Genomic DNA, 18,823 nt, shown 5'->3' with positions numbered 1-18,823 from the left:
GTACTGCATGACAAATTCTGGGAGAAGGCCCAGATTTCAGAATTATCCACCTAATAACAGTAACAAGCTATGGGAGTGGGTGAGATATCTAAAGAGAAAGTATGAAAAGCGGGGAGATACAATGAAAGGTCAGAACCATACAGAGTGCCCAAGTTTAGGGGACAAAAGAAGGAGGGCACTTAGAAAGGATGGAGAAGAACTAGAATAATGCTGTTTTCAGAAAGCCACAGAAGTGGAATTCATTAATTGATAGTTAAGGAGATACTTCCAAGACTTCTGGACAGATGAAAGAAAAGTCGATGAAAGTGATGAGGCAGAGGTAAATTAATATAATGCTTCTTCAGGATATTGGCAGAGAGGCTGCCCCCAGCAGGAAGTGGAGGTCAGATTGGATCTAGAGGAAATAGGGTGGTTTAAGGACTAGGAAATGTGAAGCCAAGTTTGATGTGAGACGGGGCTCAGGTGCAACACGGAAAGCCACGCAGACAGACCAGCCAAGGTAGCAAGCCCAAGAGGTTAGTCTAGGGCAGAATCCACAGAGATATTGAATAGAAAAACTGAAGCAAAATGGAAACAGTGCAGTTTAGTGGTTAATTCTAGAATTAAGCTACTCTTAACACTAGAATCATACCGACTGCCTCATATTTGAGCTTTGCAACCTCGGGGAAGTTCCATCCATCTGGGCGTCTAACTCTCATCATGAGGAAAATAAAACCTACTGCACAATGTTGTTGTGACAAGAGATAAATGAGATAAAAGAGGTAAAGAGCTGATGCACATAAAGCACTCAGTACAATAACCGGCACTTAAAGATGTTAGCAATTACTATTAACAGTGGCTAAGAAGTTCTCCAGTAGGCTAGACACCATAATTGCCGATGCCTTTTAGTAGAAACCCAAAGCTAAGACCAAGAGAGTCTACCTTGGGGATTAGATTCACCAGCCTGTTTGAGAAAGACCTTGCTAGCAGTGTGCCACATGGCCATTGTAGTTTAGGAAATGCAGAGCCATTTACATTGTTTTATCAATACTGTGACACGATTAAAATACATTTAAGAGTTAATTGTGAAGTAGTATTCAGAATGGTTTGGACAAAAGAATGTCTTGTTAAATTCATTTCCCATTGCTCATTTTTAGCAAAGAGAGCAGTGTGGTTGTTTCAGTTGTCTCAACATTTGCTCCTGAATGTTCACTCCCCATGGACTAACCCTTTCCTGTTATGTGTCATGGAGACCCCTTCCACTGGGTATATACTTAAGGCTGTTTTCTATTCTAATGATTCCCAGCCTGAATGTGGAACAGGAAAATATAATCTTCAATGCTACGTGTTATAAGGATTTAAAATGGCTAAATTGTTGAATCATTGAAAGAATGAGAGAATGGCTGTAGATCTTTCAGTTGTCACAGATACGTCCACTTTACTTAACTCCATCATATTTAAAGCCAACTTATTGTGCATCAAGGATTGGAACAAAACACATGTAAAACACTATTGCTTTCCAGAAATGACAAGAATATCCTACAAGTGAAAACCCAGCCTTTGACCCCTCCCCCCACTTTCCCTTCCTTATGTGTCTAGAGGCTCACCACATGCCAACAAGGCTGCAAACCAATCTCACATTTGCTAAAAATAATTGCTTTCCTTCTATGTCTGTTCAGGCATGATGCTCTGAAATAAGGTACAAAGCGCAGCAGCTTCAATTAACAAATACAACTACAATATTCTTCAATTCTGCATAGATTCATTTTTACCCCAAGGATTTTAGAACACATCAGAAAAGTTGAATATTATTCCTCTAACATCTGTCAGCAAAACCAAAATCATATAGTGAGATTCACACAAATCACAGCAAACCTGCCATCCCCCAGCAAGAGTCAAACATCCACCCTATGCTACAGCCTTCAAAATACTGAGATAATTGATGGACAGTCTTCTTTTCTTGTCTCATCACCAAGGTTTCGCTTCACGACAATACCACATGATGAGTCCACTTTTTTTGATGCTAATGTGTGAATACTGTTGTCATAATTTAGTATGCAGCATGCTGGTCTGAATCGACGTGTGTAAGGGATTCTATCGTGTCAAACAAAGGAGAAGGGAAAAATCTGACAGCAGGTATTTGTCAGATATGGCCAAATCTCTGCTGGACACTGCTTTGGCTGCACAGTCCCTGAAGCATATAAAACTTATCCCACTTTTATAAAGCCATGCATGCATGAAGCTGAGGGTAGAATTTCAAGCAGGGATTGATGACTTAGTAAAGATGTGCGTAATTTCCCCATATAAAAGAGAAATGGAAGGCACACCAAGAAAACATTGTTCCTGGGTGAGGTGATTAAAAATTCAAGAGCCCCTTTTGAAGTCAAAACCTCACAAAGCTCATCAAATCTGTTTAAAGGTAGACATCTGCAATAAAGAAAATTACACAGGAGAATTAAGCAGCGGTAAAGGAGGTGCTGTGGTGCTTCTATCTGTCTACATTTAGTTCAGAAAAACTACTAAAGCCAAGTGGAAACAGGTAGATTTACCTGGCAGATTAGCAAATACGTGTGCTTTTCAAAGAAGGGCAATAGTTGCAACCATTCTTATGGGAATGCTGCCTTTAAAGAAAAATTTTCAGTTTATTTTATACCCAAAATTCCATGGTTGGGTAATTAGAACTTCTGTTTTTTGGATTTTTTTTTTTGAAGTCCCACTTGTTAATAAGCTATTATTGGACCCTGGAAAAATGCTGACATGTTTATAACTGAAGCTAGGGCAGAAAAATTTCAAACAAAAGAAATAAGATCAATTTACAATGGGATGAAGAAACTCATCACAGATTTCAGTACAGAAAGTGGCTCATTTAAGATATGATTTTAGCTATTTCAGTAATAGGATTACTTGTCAGATCACACAATTTACATTCTCACCAACAGTGTACGAGATTTCCCTTTTCTCCACATCCTCACAAGCATTTGTTATCTCTTGGTTACCTTGTTGATAATAGCCATTCTAACAGGTATAAGGTGATATCTCATTGTGGCTTTGATTTGCATTTCCTTGATGATTAGTGATGTTGTATATCTTCTTATGTACCTGTTGTCCATTTGTATGTCTTCTTTGGAAAAATGTGTATTCAGATTCTCTGCCCATTTTTAAATCACATTGTTTGCTTTTTTTGCTTAGTGAGTTGTATGAGGTCTTTATATCTATTTTTTTTAAATAAAAAAGATAACAGAAAAATTCAGTAATCTGATGATCACTTGACCATGTCAACTTTTCTTCACGGTAGAAGTTTCTATCAAGGCTATTAAAAACATTTAAGTAAGATGACTGTAAACTGAGGGACTTTTGCGAGTAAAAGGCGGTGTCATTAGTAATTACACCAGTGTAATAGACATAAACCCAAACTGCTAGACATTTGAGATGTGGGGTCACTTATAACAGTGGCTTAAAAAATAAAAATTTTTTGAGGGGCATGGGCAGGAGAAGGATGGTAATAAAGGGTCCAGAAAAATGAAACAGAAAACTTCAGGATAAATCTAGCCCACTTCACAAGTTTGTTTACAACCAATTCTATGAGTAATTGTCTCTCATGGCAATAATTTCTAGCAAGTTCATATCTCTTGTGAATTAAAATATTTCACAATTATGTGAAAATTAAGTTTCTTAATTAGCCATATTCTATACCTTAATTAGGCAGAAAATAGGCTGAACCAGTTCTGATTCTTTGTTTTCAAAAGAAACAGACTCCAATTATCTTCAGAAAATTCTAAAAGGGAAAGAGACTATTTCTCTTGCTTAAAGAAGGGGAAGTATCAGTGCAGTACCAGAGGCTTTTGTGGCAGGAATGCACAGAAATGTTACCATTAGGTGACTTAATTCCCACCATCTTCCATCCTTCCTTACCTTTCTCGAGTTCAACTCCCGGGTGAGGGAGATTCTGATTGTCTCAATTTGGGTCAACCTTCTCCTAATGTGGTCAAGGGAGTTCAGTCACTCACTGAAAGTCTACCAGAGCAATCGCTGAGCAAATGAACCCATGAGATTCACTACATATGATTTAAATCGTTCTTATTATTGATAAATAAGTAAATCCTATAAATGGAATGCTGATTTGCATTCCCATTCTACAACCACTGGACAATACTATGTCTCTGATTTAACATCTGGTGCTCCAAATCTCAGAGTAGCTGCACTTCAGTCAGGGCCTCTTTAATAGATAAGAACTGCATCAAAATACAACTAATACATTTGGAGATATCTGATGTTAGCCACCATAGACACCAGGATCAGACAGGTGCTCTGGAAAGTATATCTCCAAATGATCTTACAGACTGACATACTCTTCTTTGGAAAAAAAGATCCAACTCCTTTTAATGTTGATTAAATAAACTACAGCTGCTAGAAGAACACAAGAAAGAAACAATGATGAGAGGAGCCAATGGGAAGATTTGATTCCCCAGTAACATGAGTTAAACTCATCAGCTATTCATTGCTCCAGTTGATACAAAAATACCTACTCTATTCCAGCAGTCAGTTGTAGATAACAGTCAAACACACCTTTTCCATAGTGACAGAGAACCACTGAAGCTGTTCCTATACTATAAGGATTTCCATAAACTTATTTTTACTCCAAAATGATGATGACTTGCCAGAAATCAAAAGCAAAAACTTCAAAATATGAAATTGCACCTTCACTTTAGTTATTAAACACATTTGAAATTCAATTATCCATAGCATCAATTTGTAATCAGCCATTTGCATCTTTAACAAATTAAGGTAAGGTCTCCACACCATTTATTTAAATGTATGCGCATACACCTAATTCTTACTGAATTATTGCTCACTTCTTGTACTGTATTTTCTTCTACATAAAAAAAATAATTTCATACTCACAACATAAGTCAGTTGGAGGCCTGTTCAGGAAAGTAAAATAGTTTTAAAATGTACAATGCCCAGAAGCAAGGTTAAATAAGATTGGGCTGTGTGCTGGGAGATGTTAGTGTTATGACCTGATGATTTCAGGCTCCAGAGAAATACCCAGGTCAAATTTCTAGCTGGCTAAAGAACAACATTAGCATTGATTGTAGCACTGGCTGCAAGCCTTCTGCCCTGCCTTGTGGCTAGAAATTGGTTCCTTGGTGGCAACACCGACAGTAAAGAAAAAAGAAAAATAATAAATGCCAAAATAATACAGAATGTTGATTTAACCTTTTGGACAACTGAAAACACATCAGAGGTTTGAACATTTGTATAGATGTGAAGCTTGAATAATTTTTAGAGCCTCCAAATCTGTCCTAAAAAGAGTCTCATAAAAACAGAACTTCTGGGGACAAAGTCAAGATGGCGTACCAGGAGGATGTGGAATTCACGTCCCTGCACAACTAGGGCACCTACCAGGTACGAGTGGGGGACGGGAGGAACACCCAGTGACCAGCTTGGGGGATCTTGGTTCCCAGGTCAGAGGCTGAGCCTGAGCTCCTGTGGTGGGAGCTCTGAGTCCAAACCGCTGGAGTGACAGAGAACCTCAGACCCCAGGGACTATTAATCAGAGTGAGGCCTCCCAGAGGTCCTCATCTCAGCACCAAGACCCGGCTCTATCCAACTGCCTGCAAACTTCAGTGCTGCACGTCTCAGGCCAAACAACCAGTAAGACAGGAATACAGGATTACCCATCCAAAAAAAAAAAAAAAAAAAAGAAATGACAAAAAAAATATGTTATAGGGCTTCCCTGGTGGCACAGTGGTTGAGAGTCCTCCTGCCGATGCAGGGGACACGGATTTGTGCCCCGGTCCGGGAAGATCCCACATGCCACGGAGCGGCTGGGCCCGTGAGCCATGGCTGCTGAGCCTGCGCATCCAGAGCCTGTGCTCCGCAACGGGAGAGGCCACAACAGTGAGAGGCCCGCGTACCGCAAAAAAAAAAAAAAAAAAGTTATAGACGAAGGAGCAAGGTAAAAACCTACAAGACCAAATAAATGAAGATGAAATAGGCAACCCACCTGAAAAAGAATTCAGAGTAAGTATAGTAAAGATGATCCAACATCTCACAAACAGAATGGAGAAAACACAAGAAACATTTAACAAGCATCTAGAAGAACTAAAGAGAAAACAAAGAGCGATGAGCAACAAAACTACTGAAATTAAAAATACCTTAGAAGAAATCAATAGCAGAATAACTGAGGAAGAAGTACTGATAAATGAGCTGGAAGATAAAATGGTGGATTAACTGCCAGGGAGCAGAATAAAGAAAAAAGAATGAAAAGAATTGAGGAGAGTCTCAAAGACACCTGGGAAAACATTAAATGCACCAACATTCAAATTATAGGGGTCCCAGAAGAAGAAGAGAAAAAGAAAGGGTCTGAGAAAATATTTGAAGAGATTATAGTAGAAAACTTCCCTAACATGGGAAGGAAATAGTAAATCAAGTCAGGAAGCACAGAGAGTCCCATACAGGATAAACCCAAAGAGAAACATGCTGAGACACATATTAATCAAACTATCAAAAATTAAATACAAAGAAAAAATATTAAAAGCATCAAGGGAAAAGCAACAAACAACATACAATGGAATCTTCATAAGCTTAACAGCTGACCTTTCAGCAGAAACTCTGCAAGCCAGAAGGGCGTGGCAGGACTTGTTAAAAGTGATGAAAGGGAAAAACCTACAACCAAGATTACTCTACCCAGCAAGGGTCTCATTCAGATTCGATGGAGAAATTAAAATCTTTACAGACAAACAAAAGTTAAGAGAACTCAGCACCACCAAACCAGCTTTACAACAAATGCTAAAGGAACCTCTCTAAGCAGGAAACACAAGAGAAAGAAAAGACCTACAATAACAAACCCAAAACAATTAAGAAAATGGTAATAGGAACATACATATCGATAATTACCTTAAATGTAAATGGATTAAATGCCCCAAACAAAAGACAAAGACTGGCTAAATGGATACAAAAACAAAACCTGTACATATACTGTCTACAAGAGACCCACTTCAGACCTAGGGAAACATACAGACTGAAAGTGAGGGGATGGAAAAAGATATTCCATGCAAATAGAAATCAAAAGAAAGTTGGAGTAGCAATTCTCATATCAGACAAAATAGACTTTAAAATAAAGACTATTACAAGAGACAAAGAAGGACACTACATAATGATCAAGGGATCAATTCAAGAAGAAGATATAACAATTGTAAATATTTATGCACCCAACACAGGAGCACCTCAATACATAAGGCAAATGTTAACAGTCATAAAAGGGAAAATCGACAGTAACACAGTCATAGTAGGGAACTTTAACACCCCACTTTCACCAGTGAACAGATCATGCAAAATGAAAATAAATAAGAAAACACAAGCTTTAGATGATACATTAAACAAAACGGACTTAACTGATATATATATGACATTCCATCCAAAAACAACAGAATACACTTTCTTTTCAAGTCCTCATGAAACATTCTCCAGGATAGATCATATCTTGGGTCACAAATCAATCCTCGGTAAATTTAAGAAAATTAAAACTTTATCAAGTATCTTTTCCGACCACAACGCTATGAGACTAGATTATCGATTACAGGAAAAAAAACTGTAAAAAATACAAGCAAATGGAGACTAAACAAAATGCTACTAAATAACCAAGAGATCACTGAAGAAATCAAAGAGGAAATCAAAAAGTACCTAGAAAAAAATGGCAATGAAAACATGATGACGCAAACCTATGGGATGCAGCAAAAGCAGTTCTAAGAGAGAAGTTTACAGTAATACAATCCTACCTCAAGAAACAAGAAACATCTCAAATAAACAACTTAACCTTACAGCAAAAGCAATTAGAGAAAGAAGAACAAAAAAAGAAAACCCAAAGTTAGCAGAAGGAAAGAAATTATAAAGATCAGATCAGAAATAAATGAAAAAGAAATGAAGAAAACAATAGCAAAGATCAATAAAACAGAAAGCTGGTTCTTTGAGAAGATAAACAAAATTGATTAAACATTAGCCAGACTCATCAAGAAAAAAAGGGAGAAGACTCAAATCTATAGAATTTGAAATGAAAAAGGAGAAGTAACAACTGACACTGCAGAAATACAAAAGATCATGAGAGATTACTACAAGCACCCATATGCCAATAAAATGGACAACCTGGAAGAAATGGACAAATTCTTAGAAAAGCACAACCTTCCGAGACTGCATCAGGAAGAAATAGAAAATATAAACAGACTGACAACAAGCACTGAAATTGAGACTGTGATTAAAAAACTTCCAACAAACAAAAGCCCAGGATCACATGGCTTTACAGGCAAATTTTATCAAACGTTTAGAGAAGAGCTAACACCCATCCTTCTCAAACTCTTCCAAAATATAGCAGAGGGAGGAACACTCCAAAACTCATTCTACGAAGTCACCATCACTCTGACACCAAAAGCAGACAAAGATGTCACAAAGAAAGAAAACTACAGGCCAATACCTCTGATGAAGATAGATGCAAAAATCCTCAACAAAACAGTAGCAAACAGAATCCAACAGCACATGAAAAGGTTCATACACCATGGTCAAGTGGGGTTTATCCCAGGAATGCAAGGATTCTTCAATATACACAAATCAATCAATGTGATACACCATATTAACAAACTGAAGGAGAAAAACCATATGATCACCACAATAAAAGCAGAAGAAGCTTTTGGCAAAATTCAAAACCCATTTATGATAAAATCTCTCCAGAAAGTGGCATAGAGGGAAACTACCTCAACATAACAAAGGCCATATATGACAAACCCACAGCCAACACTGTTCTCAATGGTGAAAAACTAAAAAACATTTCCTCTAAGATCAGGAACAGAACAAGATTGCCCACTCGCACCACTATTACTCAACATAGTTTTGGAAGTTTTAGCCAGAGCAATCAGAGAAGAAGAACAAATAAAAGGAATCCAAATCAGAAAAGAAGAAGTAAAACTGCCACTGTTTGCAGATAGCATGATACTATACATAGAGAATCCTAAAGATGCTACCAGAAAACTACTAGAGCTAATCAATGAATTTGGTAAAGTAGCAGGATACAAAATTAATGCACAGAAATCTCTGGCATTCCCATACACTAATGATGGAATACCTGAAGGAGAAATTAAGGAAACACTCCCATTTACCACTGCAACAAAAAGAATAAAATACCTAGGAATGAAGCTACCTAAGGAGACAAAAGACCTGTATGCAGAAAACTATAAGACACTGATGAAAGAAATTAAAGATGATACAAACAGATGGAGAGATATACCATGTTCTTGGATTGGAAGAATCAACATTGTGAAAATGACTATACTACTCCAAGCAATATACAGATTAAATGCAATCCCTTTCAAACCACCAATGGCATTTTTCACAGAACTAGAACAAAAAATTGCAGTTTGTATGGAAACACAGAAGACCCCGAATACCCAAAGCAATCTTAGAAAGAAAAACGTATATAGAGGAATCAGGCTCCCTGGCTGCAGACTATATTACAAAGCTACAGTAATCAAGGCAGTATGGTACTGGCACAAAAACAGAAATATAGCTCAATGGAACAAGATAGAAAGTCCAGAGATAAACCCATACACCTTATCTTTGATAAAGGAGGCAAGAATATTCAGTGGGGAAAATACAGCCTCTTCAATAAGTGGTGCTGGGAAAACTGGACAGCTACATGTAAAAGAATGAAATTAGAACACTTCCTAACACCATACACAAAAGTAAACTATTAAGACTTAAATGTAAGGCCAGACACTATAAAACTCTTAGAGGAAAACATAGGCAGAATGCTCTATGACATAAATCACAGCAAGATCCTTTTTGACCCACCTCCTAGAGAAATGGAAATAAAAACAAAAATAAACAAATGGGACCTAATGAAACTTAAAAGCTTTTGCACAGCAAAGGAAACCATAAACAAGACGAAAAGACAACCCTCCGAATGGAAGAAAATATTTGCGAACGAAGCATCTGACAAAGGATTAATCTCCAAAATATAGAAGCAGCTCGTGTAGCTCAATATCAAAAAAACAAACAACCCAATCCAAAAATGGGCAGAAGACCTAAATAGACATTTCTCCAAAGAAGATATACAGATTGCCAACAAACACATGAAAAGATGCTCAACATCACTAATCATCAGAGAAATGCAAATCAAAACTACAATGAGGTATTACCTCACACTGGTCAGAATGGCCATCATCAAAAAATCTCCAAACAAGAAATGCTGGAGAGGGTGTGGAGAAAAGGGAACCCTCTTGCACTGTTGGTGGGAATGTAAGTTGATACAGCCACTACGGAGAACAGTATGGAGGTTCCTTAAAAAACTAAAAATAGAACTACCATATGACCCAGCAATCCCACTACTGGGCATATACCCTGAGAAAACCATAATTCAGAAAGAGTCATGGGGCTTCCCTGGTGGCACAGTAGTTAAGAATCCACCTCCAATGGAGGGGACACAGGTTCAAGCCCTGGTCCAGGAAGATTCCACATGCCGTGGAGCAACTAAGCCCGTGCACCACAACTACCGAGCCTGCACTGTAGAGCCCATGAGTCACAACTACTGAAGCCCACATGCCTAGACCCCATGCTCCGCAGCAAGAGAAGCCAGTGCAATGAGAAGCCCATTCACCACAATGAAGAGTAGCCCCCACTCGCCACAACTAGAGAAAGTCCACTCACAAAAAACGAAGACCCAACATAGCCAAAAATAAATAAATAAATTAATAAATTAATTAAAAAGAGTCACGTACCACAATGATCACTGCAGCACTATTTACAATAGCCAGGATATGGAAGCAACCTAAGTGTCTGTCAACAGATGAATGGATAAAGAAGATGTGGCACATATATACAAGGGAATATTACTCAGCTATAAAAAAGAAATGAAATTGAGTTATTTGTAGTGAGGTGGATGGACCTAGAGTCTGTCATACAGAGTGAAGTAAGTCAGAAAGAGAAAAACAAATACCATATGCTAACACATATATATGGAATCTAAAAAAAAACGGTACTGATGAACCTAGGGGCAGGACAGGAATAAAGACGCAGATGTAGAGAATGGACTTGAGGACATGGGGAGGGGGAAGGGTAAGCTGGGATGAAGTGAGAGAATAACATTGTCATATATACACTACCAAATGTAAAACAGATAGCTAGTGGGAAGCAGCTGCAAAGCACAGGGAGATCAACTCGGTGCTTTATGACCACCTAGAGCGGTGGGATAAGGAGGGTGGGAGGGAGAGGCAAGCGAGGGGATATGGGGATATACGTATGCATATAGCTGATTCACTTTGTTATAAAGCAGAAACTAACACACCATTTTAAAGCAATTATACTCCAATAAAGATGTTAAAAATAAACAAACTACTTCTTATGTAATTTTTGGTACTCAATTTATTATTGTTCTAAAATATCACCAGAGAAGCTGTCTTCATGTAACAGTTTCTTTGTTGTATGTGATACAATAAGAAGCCTGAGAAAACCAAATTGAAAAAAATATAAAAAACAGAGTAAGGAAATTTTAGAACTCTGAGAAGTTTCAGATCAAGACAATTTTGTGTCTGAAATTCAATCTTGAACATATGCATCCCTTAATATCCAAAAGAATCCCCTTTTATACACTGTCCTTTTTTTCTCTCATCTTTTCTCACTTTTCTTCTCCTATCATCCTTCAAATGAAAACATCACTATAAAACAATTCTCAGGCTTCCCGGGTGGCGCAATGGTTGGGAGTCCGCCTGCCGATGCAGGGGACGCGGGTTCGTGCCCCGGTCCCGGAGGATCCCACGTGCCGCAGAGCAGCTGGGCCCGTGGGCCATGGCCGCTGAATCTGCACGTCCGGAGCCTGTGCTCTGCAATGGGAGAGGCCGCAGCGGTGAGAGGCCCGCGTACAGCAAAAAAAAAAAAAAAAAATTCTCAGTTTCCCTCTGCCCTTAAACTCTAAGGTAGCACGGGATTTTTCTCTGAAATGTTACTCTCTGGACATCTGAGAAATGTATAAAGCAAAATGATGCCTTTCAATCACTGTAACTAAAGTAAATAAAGTGCATAGAACCAAGGAGGCATACTTGTAAGACACTTAACAAAGACCCAGAAAAACCGAGTTCAAATTCCCAGTTTGTGACTTCCACATGTGTGACCTTGGACAAGTCAGTTTTCCTCTCTATTTCTCAGTACTCTCATTTGTAGAAATGCGATCATAATAATTTCACTAGTTTTCTTTGTTTGAGGAAAGTTGAATTTTAATATGTATCTCTAAGTATTACATAAAATTTGAGTGATATAAAAATGGGAACTGTAATTTAATCATACTATTGATAATTGTAATCAAAACCAGGCAAGCACTATAGTGGGCCAAAGTTAAGGCCAGTCGGAAGTGAACTCATGATCTCTCAGGCTCATTATCATCAAATACGTTGAATGACAATACACATAGCAAAAGATGCTATTTTGCAGACATCTCATTCAGTTCTTTGTGCAATCAACATTCACGTGCCAGACAGCCTTCTAAATGCTAAATAAGCAAAAGATATGAACACACCTCAGTCCACAAGCATCTTATGGTCTAATGGAAGAGTTCAACAGGTAATCTGATAACTACTGTGAAATTCAGTGATGCTATTATGGATGTCTGGCAGGCACAACTAGAACACCAAAGAGCAGCCTCAAACCCAGTCTGGGGGGAGAAAAGGCTCCTTGAAAGAGATGGCTCCTAGCTTGCAAGAAGGAGAAGTGGACAGAGCAGTCAAGCAAATTCCAGGAAGGGGTGAGAGTTCAAGGCATAACCAGACACCTGCAGGTTTCAACATGGTTGGAAAGGAGAAAGGATGAGAAAAGCAAGAAGACAGGACCAGAAAGTTTAGCAGGAGTCAAATCAGAAAGAGCATTTTGAGTGTTGGCCTTGTTCTCCGATTTTCTGTGTTTTTTTTTTTTTGCAGACGCCACCCTGCTCTCATCAGCCTCTGGCCCGCCATCTCCTTGAATCTTAACACCATGCCTTCAATTAAGTTGCAGAGTTGTGACGGAGAGATATTTGAAGTTGATGTTGAAATTGCGAAACAATCTGTGACTATTAAGACCACGTTGGAAGATTTAGGAATGGATGATGAAGGAGGTGATGATGCAGTCCCCTTGCCAAATGTTAATGCAGCAATATTAAAAAAGGTCATTCAGGGGTGCACCCACCACAAGGACGATCCGCCTCCTCCTGAGGATGGTGAGGACAAAGAAGAGTGAACAGATGATATCCCTGTTTGGGATCAAGAATTCCTGAAAGTTGACCAAGGAAAACTTTTTGAGATTATACTGGCAGCAAACTACTTAGACATCAAAGGTCTGCTTGATGTTACCTGCAAGACTGTTGCCAATATGACCAAGGAGAAAACTCCTGAGGAGATTCGAAAGACATTCAATATCAAAAATGATTTTACTGAAGAAGAGGAAGCCCAGGTACGCAAAGAGAACCAGTGGTGTGAGGAGAAGTGAAATTTTGTGTCTGATGCTGTAACACTGTAAGGATTGTTCCAAATACTGGTTGCACTGCTTAGTTTATAATTGTTAATATTAGAAAAACAGTCCACAAATGCAGCAGCAAATCAGTTGTATTAGCAGAATGTTGCCCTCAATGCATGTGTAGTTTCAGTACAGATTCCAAACTTATGATTCAGTTTCTTCTAGTATGATCAAAAGTTCTTTATTCTTTGCTCTGAATAAAATTGAACTGTGGGTTCTCTATAGAAAGTGGCATTTTGGGCTTTCCCTCTTTTTGTAAAGCAACTTATGCCTAGTTTATTGTCCAGTTAACTTTAGTTTAGTGACTTTTAAAAGTTGGCATTGTAAATAAAACAACTTGCAAAACATTTTCTGAAATAGAATTAACAACATATTATCTTTATTCATGAGTTGGAAACTGGAGAAACGCTAATTGAGGTAAATGTTATCAGAGTGGGGTTATCAGAATGTCTTCCAGCTTCCTGGAGTCCACTGGTATTGATTAACCTGTATGTAGCAGGGCTCCCTTAATTGGATCTGAGGACTTATTTTTGCATTTTTAATCCTCTCAGCTTTGAATATGTTGGCTAGAGGCTCATTTACTACTCAGTTTGTGGTTTGGGAGGAAACAGAATTAGACAGTTTGCTGGCTTTTCTATTAAAAGAGACACTTAACCCATGTGGTGTGTCATCTTTTTATAATCAGTAATCCTATGTGGGGAAAACCATAAACACTACTTGCATGTAAAAAATAATTTAACCTTTAATGTTAAAATGTATGGCGTTACCCAGAAAGCATCAGTCACGAATGCAAGATACTTTCAATAAAAAGTAAGTTATGTAAAAAAAAAAAAAAAGAAAGAGCATTTTGTGTCATATTAAAACTTCGAGATTTTACTCTCAGAAGCAATAGGGAGTTGTTAAAGAATTCTAAGAAGGGGTAAGACATAATAAGATTTTAGAAAGATGTGGCAACACTGTGGAACACTAGAGGACCATACCCTATATGGAGACTTAATGCAGTGATGAAGGAAGAGACATGAGAAACTGATGCAGGGAATATGGTATTTAGGATAGAAAAAAGAGAGAGAGAAATTGGAGAGAGATTTATGAGCAAGGAACACCCATATTTGGCAATGGTTCAACATGGGAGAGACGCAAAGAAAAGAGTCAAGGGTGATTCCCACAAAGCTGCTTTACTAACTTAATCAGTGCTTTGCTAATCATGGCATCATCCATGGGCCACAAGACCCAGGAGGAAGAATGGGATTGTTGGAGGGATGGTGGGGGTGGAGATCCTGGTTAGGAAGGGCAGGAGATGATAAGGCTCAGTTTGGAATACCTGCAACTTGTATTGGACATATGAACACAAATTCCTGAAAGGCAAGTCTAGAGCTCAAGAGGAAAATGTGGATTTAAGATACAGATTCAGAAGTTGTCACAATAAAAATGGTAGAATAAATTATGGTAATAGATATAGTAGCACATAGAATGAGAAGGGGAAAGGGCTAGGGACATTAAGATAGAGTAAATCAGACAAAAGTAGAAGAAAATATGATGGGTATTGTCAGCAAGACAAAATCTGAGACAATCTAAATATCATATTTATTGTATATTACATTCTTGTCAGCTCAATGAAAATTTATATTAATGGGTTTTAACTGAATTATAGAGACCTCAATAAAATTATACTACCAGCAGCCAAAGTTCAGCATGATCTACAAAAAGAACACTAGAATGAGGGTCTCAGGCACCTACAAATTAGAACTATCTCTGCCTCTAACTCTTTAATAGAGAGCTAGTTTCCTAAACTTCCTGAGTTTTAGGTTCTCAATATTCAAAGTAAGGAAATTCAACCATCTAAGTTCCCTTTCAACTGCAAAAATCGGTGATCCTACTATGCTATGCTATGCTTTCTCCTTAATGCTCAATCCCTTGTCCCATCAACTGTATAATCATTCAATGCTTTCTTCATTCATTCCCTCTTTATAAGAAATATTTATTGAGGACCTGTCATGTGCCTGGCATTCTTTAAAGTACACAGGACAAAGCAATAAACAAAACAGCCAAAGTTCTTGCTCTCATGAACTAGTGGGGAGGAGAGATAATAAAGAAAAATAATATATGCAGGTGAGGAAAGGTGTTTTGAAGAAAAATAAAGTTTGGAAAGTAAAAGGGACCAGATTTTATAGAGAGTTGGCAGGAAGAACTTTCTGATAATAGCATATTTGAACAAAGATCTGAAGTAAAGGAAAAAGTAAGCCATGCTTTTGTGGGAGAAGACAGTTCTAGGCAGAGAAAAGAAAGTCCCTGCTGCTGAGGCACGCTTGGTCTCCTCAAAGAGTCACAAGAGATCTGATGTGGCTTGGGCAGGTGAAGAACACAGGAGCTTAGAGAGGTTGGATGAGTAATAGGAGGCCAGGAACACACTCAGAGATGTCAAATAGGCAGTTAAATATATGATTATGGACTAAGAATATATATATATGTTATGGATTGAATGTTTGTGTATCCCCAAAATTCATATATTAAAGCCCAAACCCTCAGTGTGAAGGTATTAGGAGACAGGGACTTTGGGAGGTAATTAAGTTTAGATGAGGTCATAAGGGTGGGGTCACCAGGATGATATTAGTGTCCTTACAAAAGGAAGAAAAGAAACCAGAACTCTCTCTCATCCATTTGAGGACACAGCAAGAAGGCAGTCATCTATGAGCCAGGAAGAGGGCTCTCATTAGAAACCAAATCTGCTGGCACCTTGATCTTGGACTTCCCAACCTCCAGAACTGTGAGACATAAATGTGTATTGTTTAAGCCACCCATTCTATGGTATTTTGTTATAGCAGCCCAAGCAGACGAAGACAGGAGCCATGCATCTGAATAAGGCATTTAGGGGATGAGTATTTCTAGAAAAGACAAGAGGTCCAAAGACACAGCCTGAAGTGCTCTCACCAATTATGGCTGGGGAGAGGATGACCCGCACAGGAGACTGAGTAGGAGAAGCCAGTCAGGGCAAAGGAGAATGAGAAAGAGCTGAAACCCAGAAACCTGGTGCTGAGAATGTTCTAAGAAAAAGAGGATGATCAATTATGGAAAGTGTAACTGGTAGATCACATATAGTGAGGATGCTACTTAGCAGTTAGGAGTCACCTTCGCAAGAGCTCTCTCAGTGGTGTGGTATCGACAGAAAGTTGATCTAAATGTGAGAGAAATAAAATGGAGGCAGTGAGAAGACACAATACTTTCTACGAGTAAGGGTTTTGCTATCAATAGGAACAGAAGTGGTGCAGTGGCTTGAGAAGAATGTAGAGAACAAGGTTTTTCTTCATGGAAGATACTATATTTGTATGCTATTGATAAAGGTTCAGTGCAGAGAGGAATATTGATGATACAGAGAAATAAATCACTTTTGGACCAAAACCTCTGACAGGAGAGGGTGAGATCCAGTGCCCAAGATAGGATGCAGCCTCAGATAGTCCATTGATTGTGAAAGAAGGGAATGCACAGTACATGGATGCAGGTAATTTGGAGTATTCTTCAAGGGCACATGTGGAAGTTGTCTTCTACAACTTCTATTTGCTCAGGGGAATAAGAAGCAAGGTCATAGTAGGATTCTCGAGCAGTACTGACAGTTCTCCTGTGGTCTGTGGTCATGAAGTGGAGCCAGTCTTTATGGTTGTGTGTTTTTCTCCAGCTCCATTCAGCCACTTGAATGCAGCCACAGAGTGTGGTGAGATTAGCCCAAGTGTTGAGCACCTACTGTATTAAAGACTTGGGACTAGGGATAAAAAGTGATTAGAGCTTCATGACATTCACAATCTTTTGGAAATTGAGGAGAAAATACATAAGCTAAAAAGTCAGTACAAAATATAGAATAATAACAAGTCAGAGAATATACAGACGGAGAAGGTAACTGCATTCATGGCTGGGCAGGATCAAAGAGGACTGCCTGGAGGAGGCTGCTAATAACCTCCGTCTCTGACTCATGCGCCAGGTGACTCACAACTTCTCAGGTCTCATAAGTAGCTGAGAGGATGGTTTGGTCACGGTAGTGACCTGTCATAGCGGCTATGATCCCAGTTCAACCAACAAAGATTGCTGAGTGAATTACTCTCTTTCCCACATCCTAAGATAAAAGGAAGTGAAGCAACATAAATCTGCAAATGTCTCTTCATTTACACTGTCAGTCAGAGAGAGGGAGAAATAAGAGGTCTGTCATTTCCCAGATGTGGTAGATCCTGTTTAGGTAGGTAGGTAAGTAAGTATGAATAAATACATACATAAATACATATATACATACATACCATTTTCTTTCTTCAACTCTACTTGGGTTTCCACTAAGATTGCTGCCTGCTGTATTCAGAGTGGGCTGGTACATCCCCCTTTTTGGACTGCCACAACATTACAGTGTGAGGAGTGTTTTGGTGTCCGTGCTACCTCATTCTGAGTCTGTGAATTCCTTTGTCCAAAAACCTTGATGTTATTTGCTTCCCTGCAAGAAGTGCAAATATTATGTTTTGGTGACCTAGATTCTCCAAGGAACCAGAATATTTGCTTCCCATTGTATCTTATTGACACTATTTGATGTTCAATGACTTGTTTTTCCATTGCTCCCATACTCTCAAATTTGTTTTTATTTTAAGCATGTTTTTTTATTCAGATATTAAAGACTATTCCTAAAATACCATTTATACTTGAATGTACAAACTTATGTGGTTTTATTCCTCATCATTATGATTCCTACAAAAGTAACATCCAACATGTGTTTTGAAAGAAGAATGAAGATTTTTCCTGGCAGATAACTGAGAATGGAATTTCCAGGCAAAAGATCAGCAAGTACACACACAGTAGAGTAAGACAGGAAGCAAATCCCATGTGCAAAGATACCATTTTTCTCAAGATACATGTAGCAAGAAAGGAGGCTCTGGCCCCAGCTCCAGAGGGGAGGTGTGTTTTCTGACTGGTCCAATCCATTTGTGATGATTCCATTTTCCTTGCCACTAATGAATTAGGCATAAATATGTGAAGCAATTCTATGGCCAATGACACATAGAAAGTCTGGAGGAGGAAGTGGTATTTCTTCCATATACAAAGAGACACACTGAAAAAGCAGTATGTCTTCAGTATGTCTTCTTCTGGACATTGTCATGTTTTCACATTTCCATGGAACTGTCACAGTTATCTTGCAAACAGAAGGGGCATTAGCCAAAAACAAGTCAATATGCTGAGGAATGGAGAGTAAAACTTTGACAAGAATTCAAGTTTTAGATAATGTCATTATTGCGTGGCTGAATCAACCAACCCAGAAGCTGCTGTCTCTTGGGACTTTTTTTCCTATGAT

The 18,823-nt window shown here is 38.6% G+C and overlaps 1 pseudogene; it reads left to right on the top strand.

The window, feature by feature from the left end:
• Positions 1 to 12,890: 12,890 nt before the first annotated feature.
• On the top strand, positions 12,891 to 14,336 carry LOC137204698 (S-phase kinase-associated protein 1 pseudogene; annotated as a pseudogene).
• The last annotated feature ends 4,487 nt before the right edge of the window (positions 14,337 to 18,823 follow it).

This window comes from Pseudorca crassidens, chromosome 13, assembly GCF_039906515.1.
Source record: "Pseudorca crassidens isolate mPseCra1 chromosome 13, mPseCra1.hap1, whole genome shotgun sequence".
In the NCBI taxonomy this organism is placed as follows: domain Eukaryota; kingdom Metazoa; phylum Chordata; class Mammalia; order Artiodactyla; family Delphinidae; genus Pseudorca; species Pseudorca crassidens.
The sequence above is the reverse complement of the archived record's forward strand: the minus strand, read 5'-3'. Positions and strand labels throughout refer to the sequence as shown.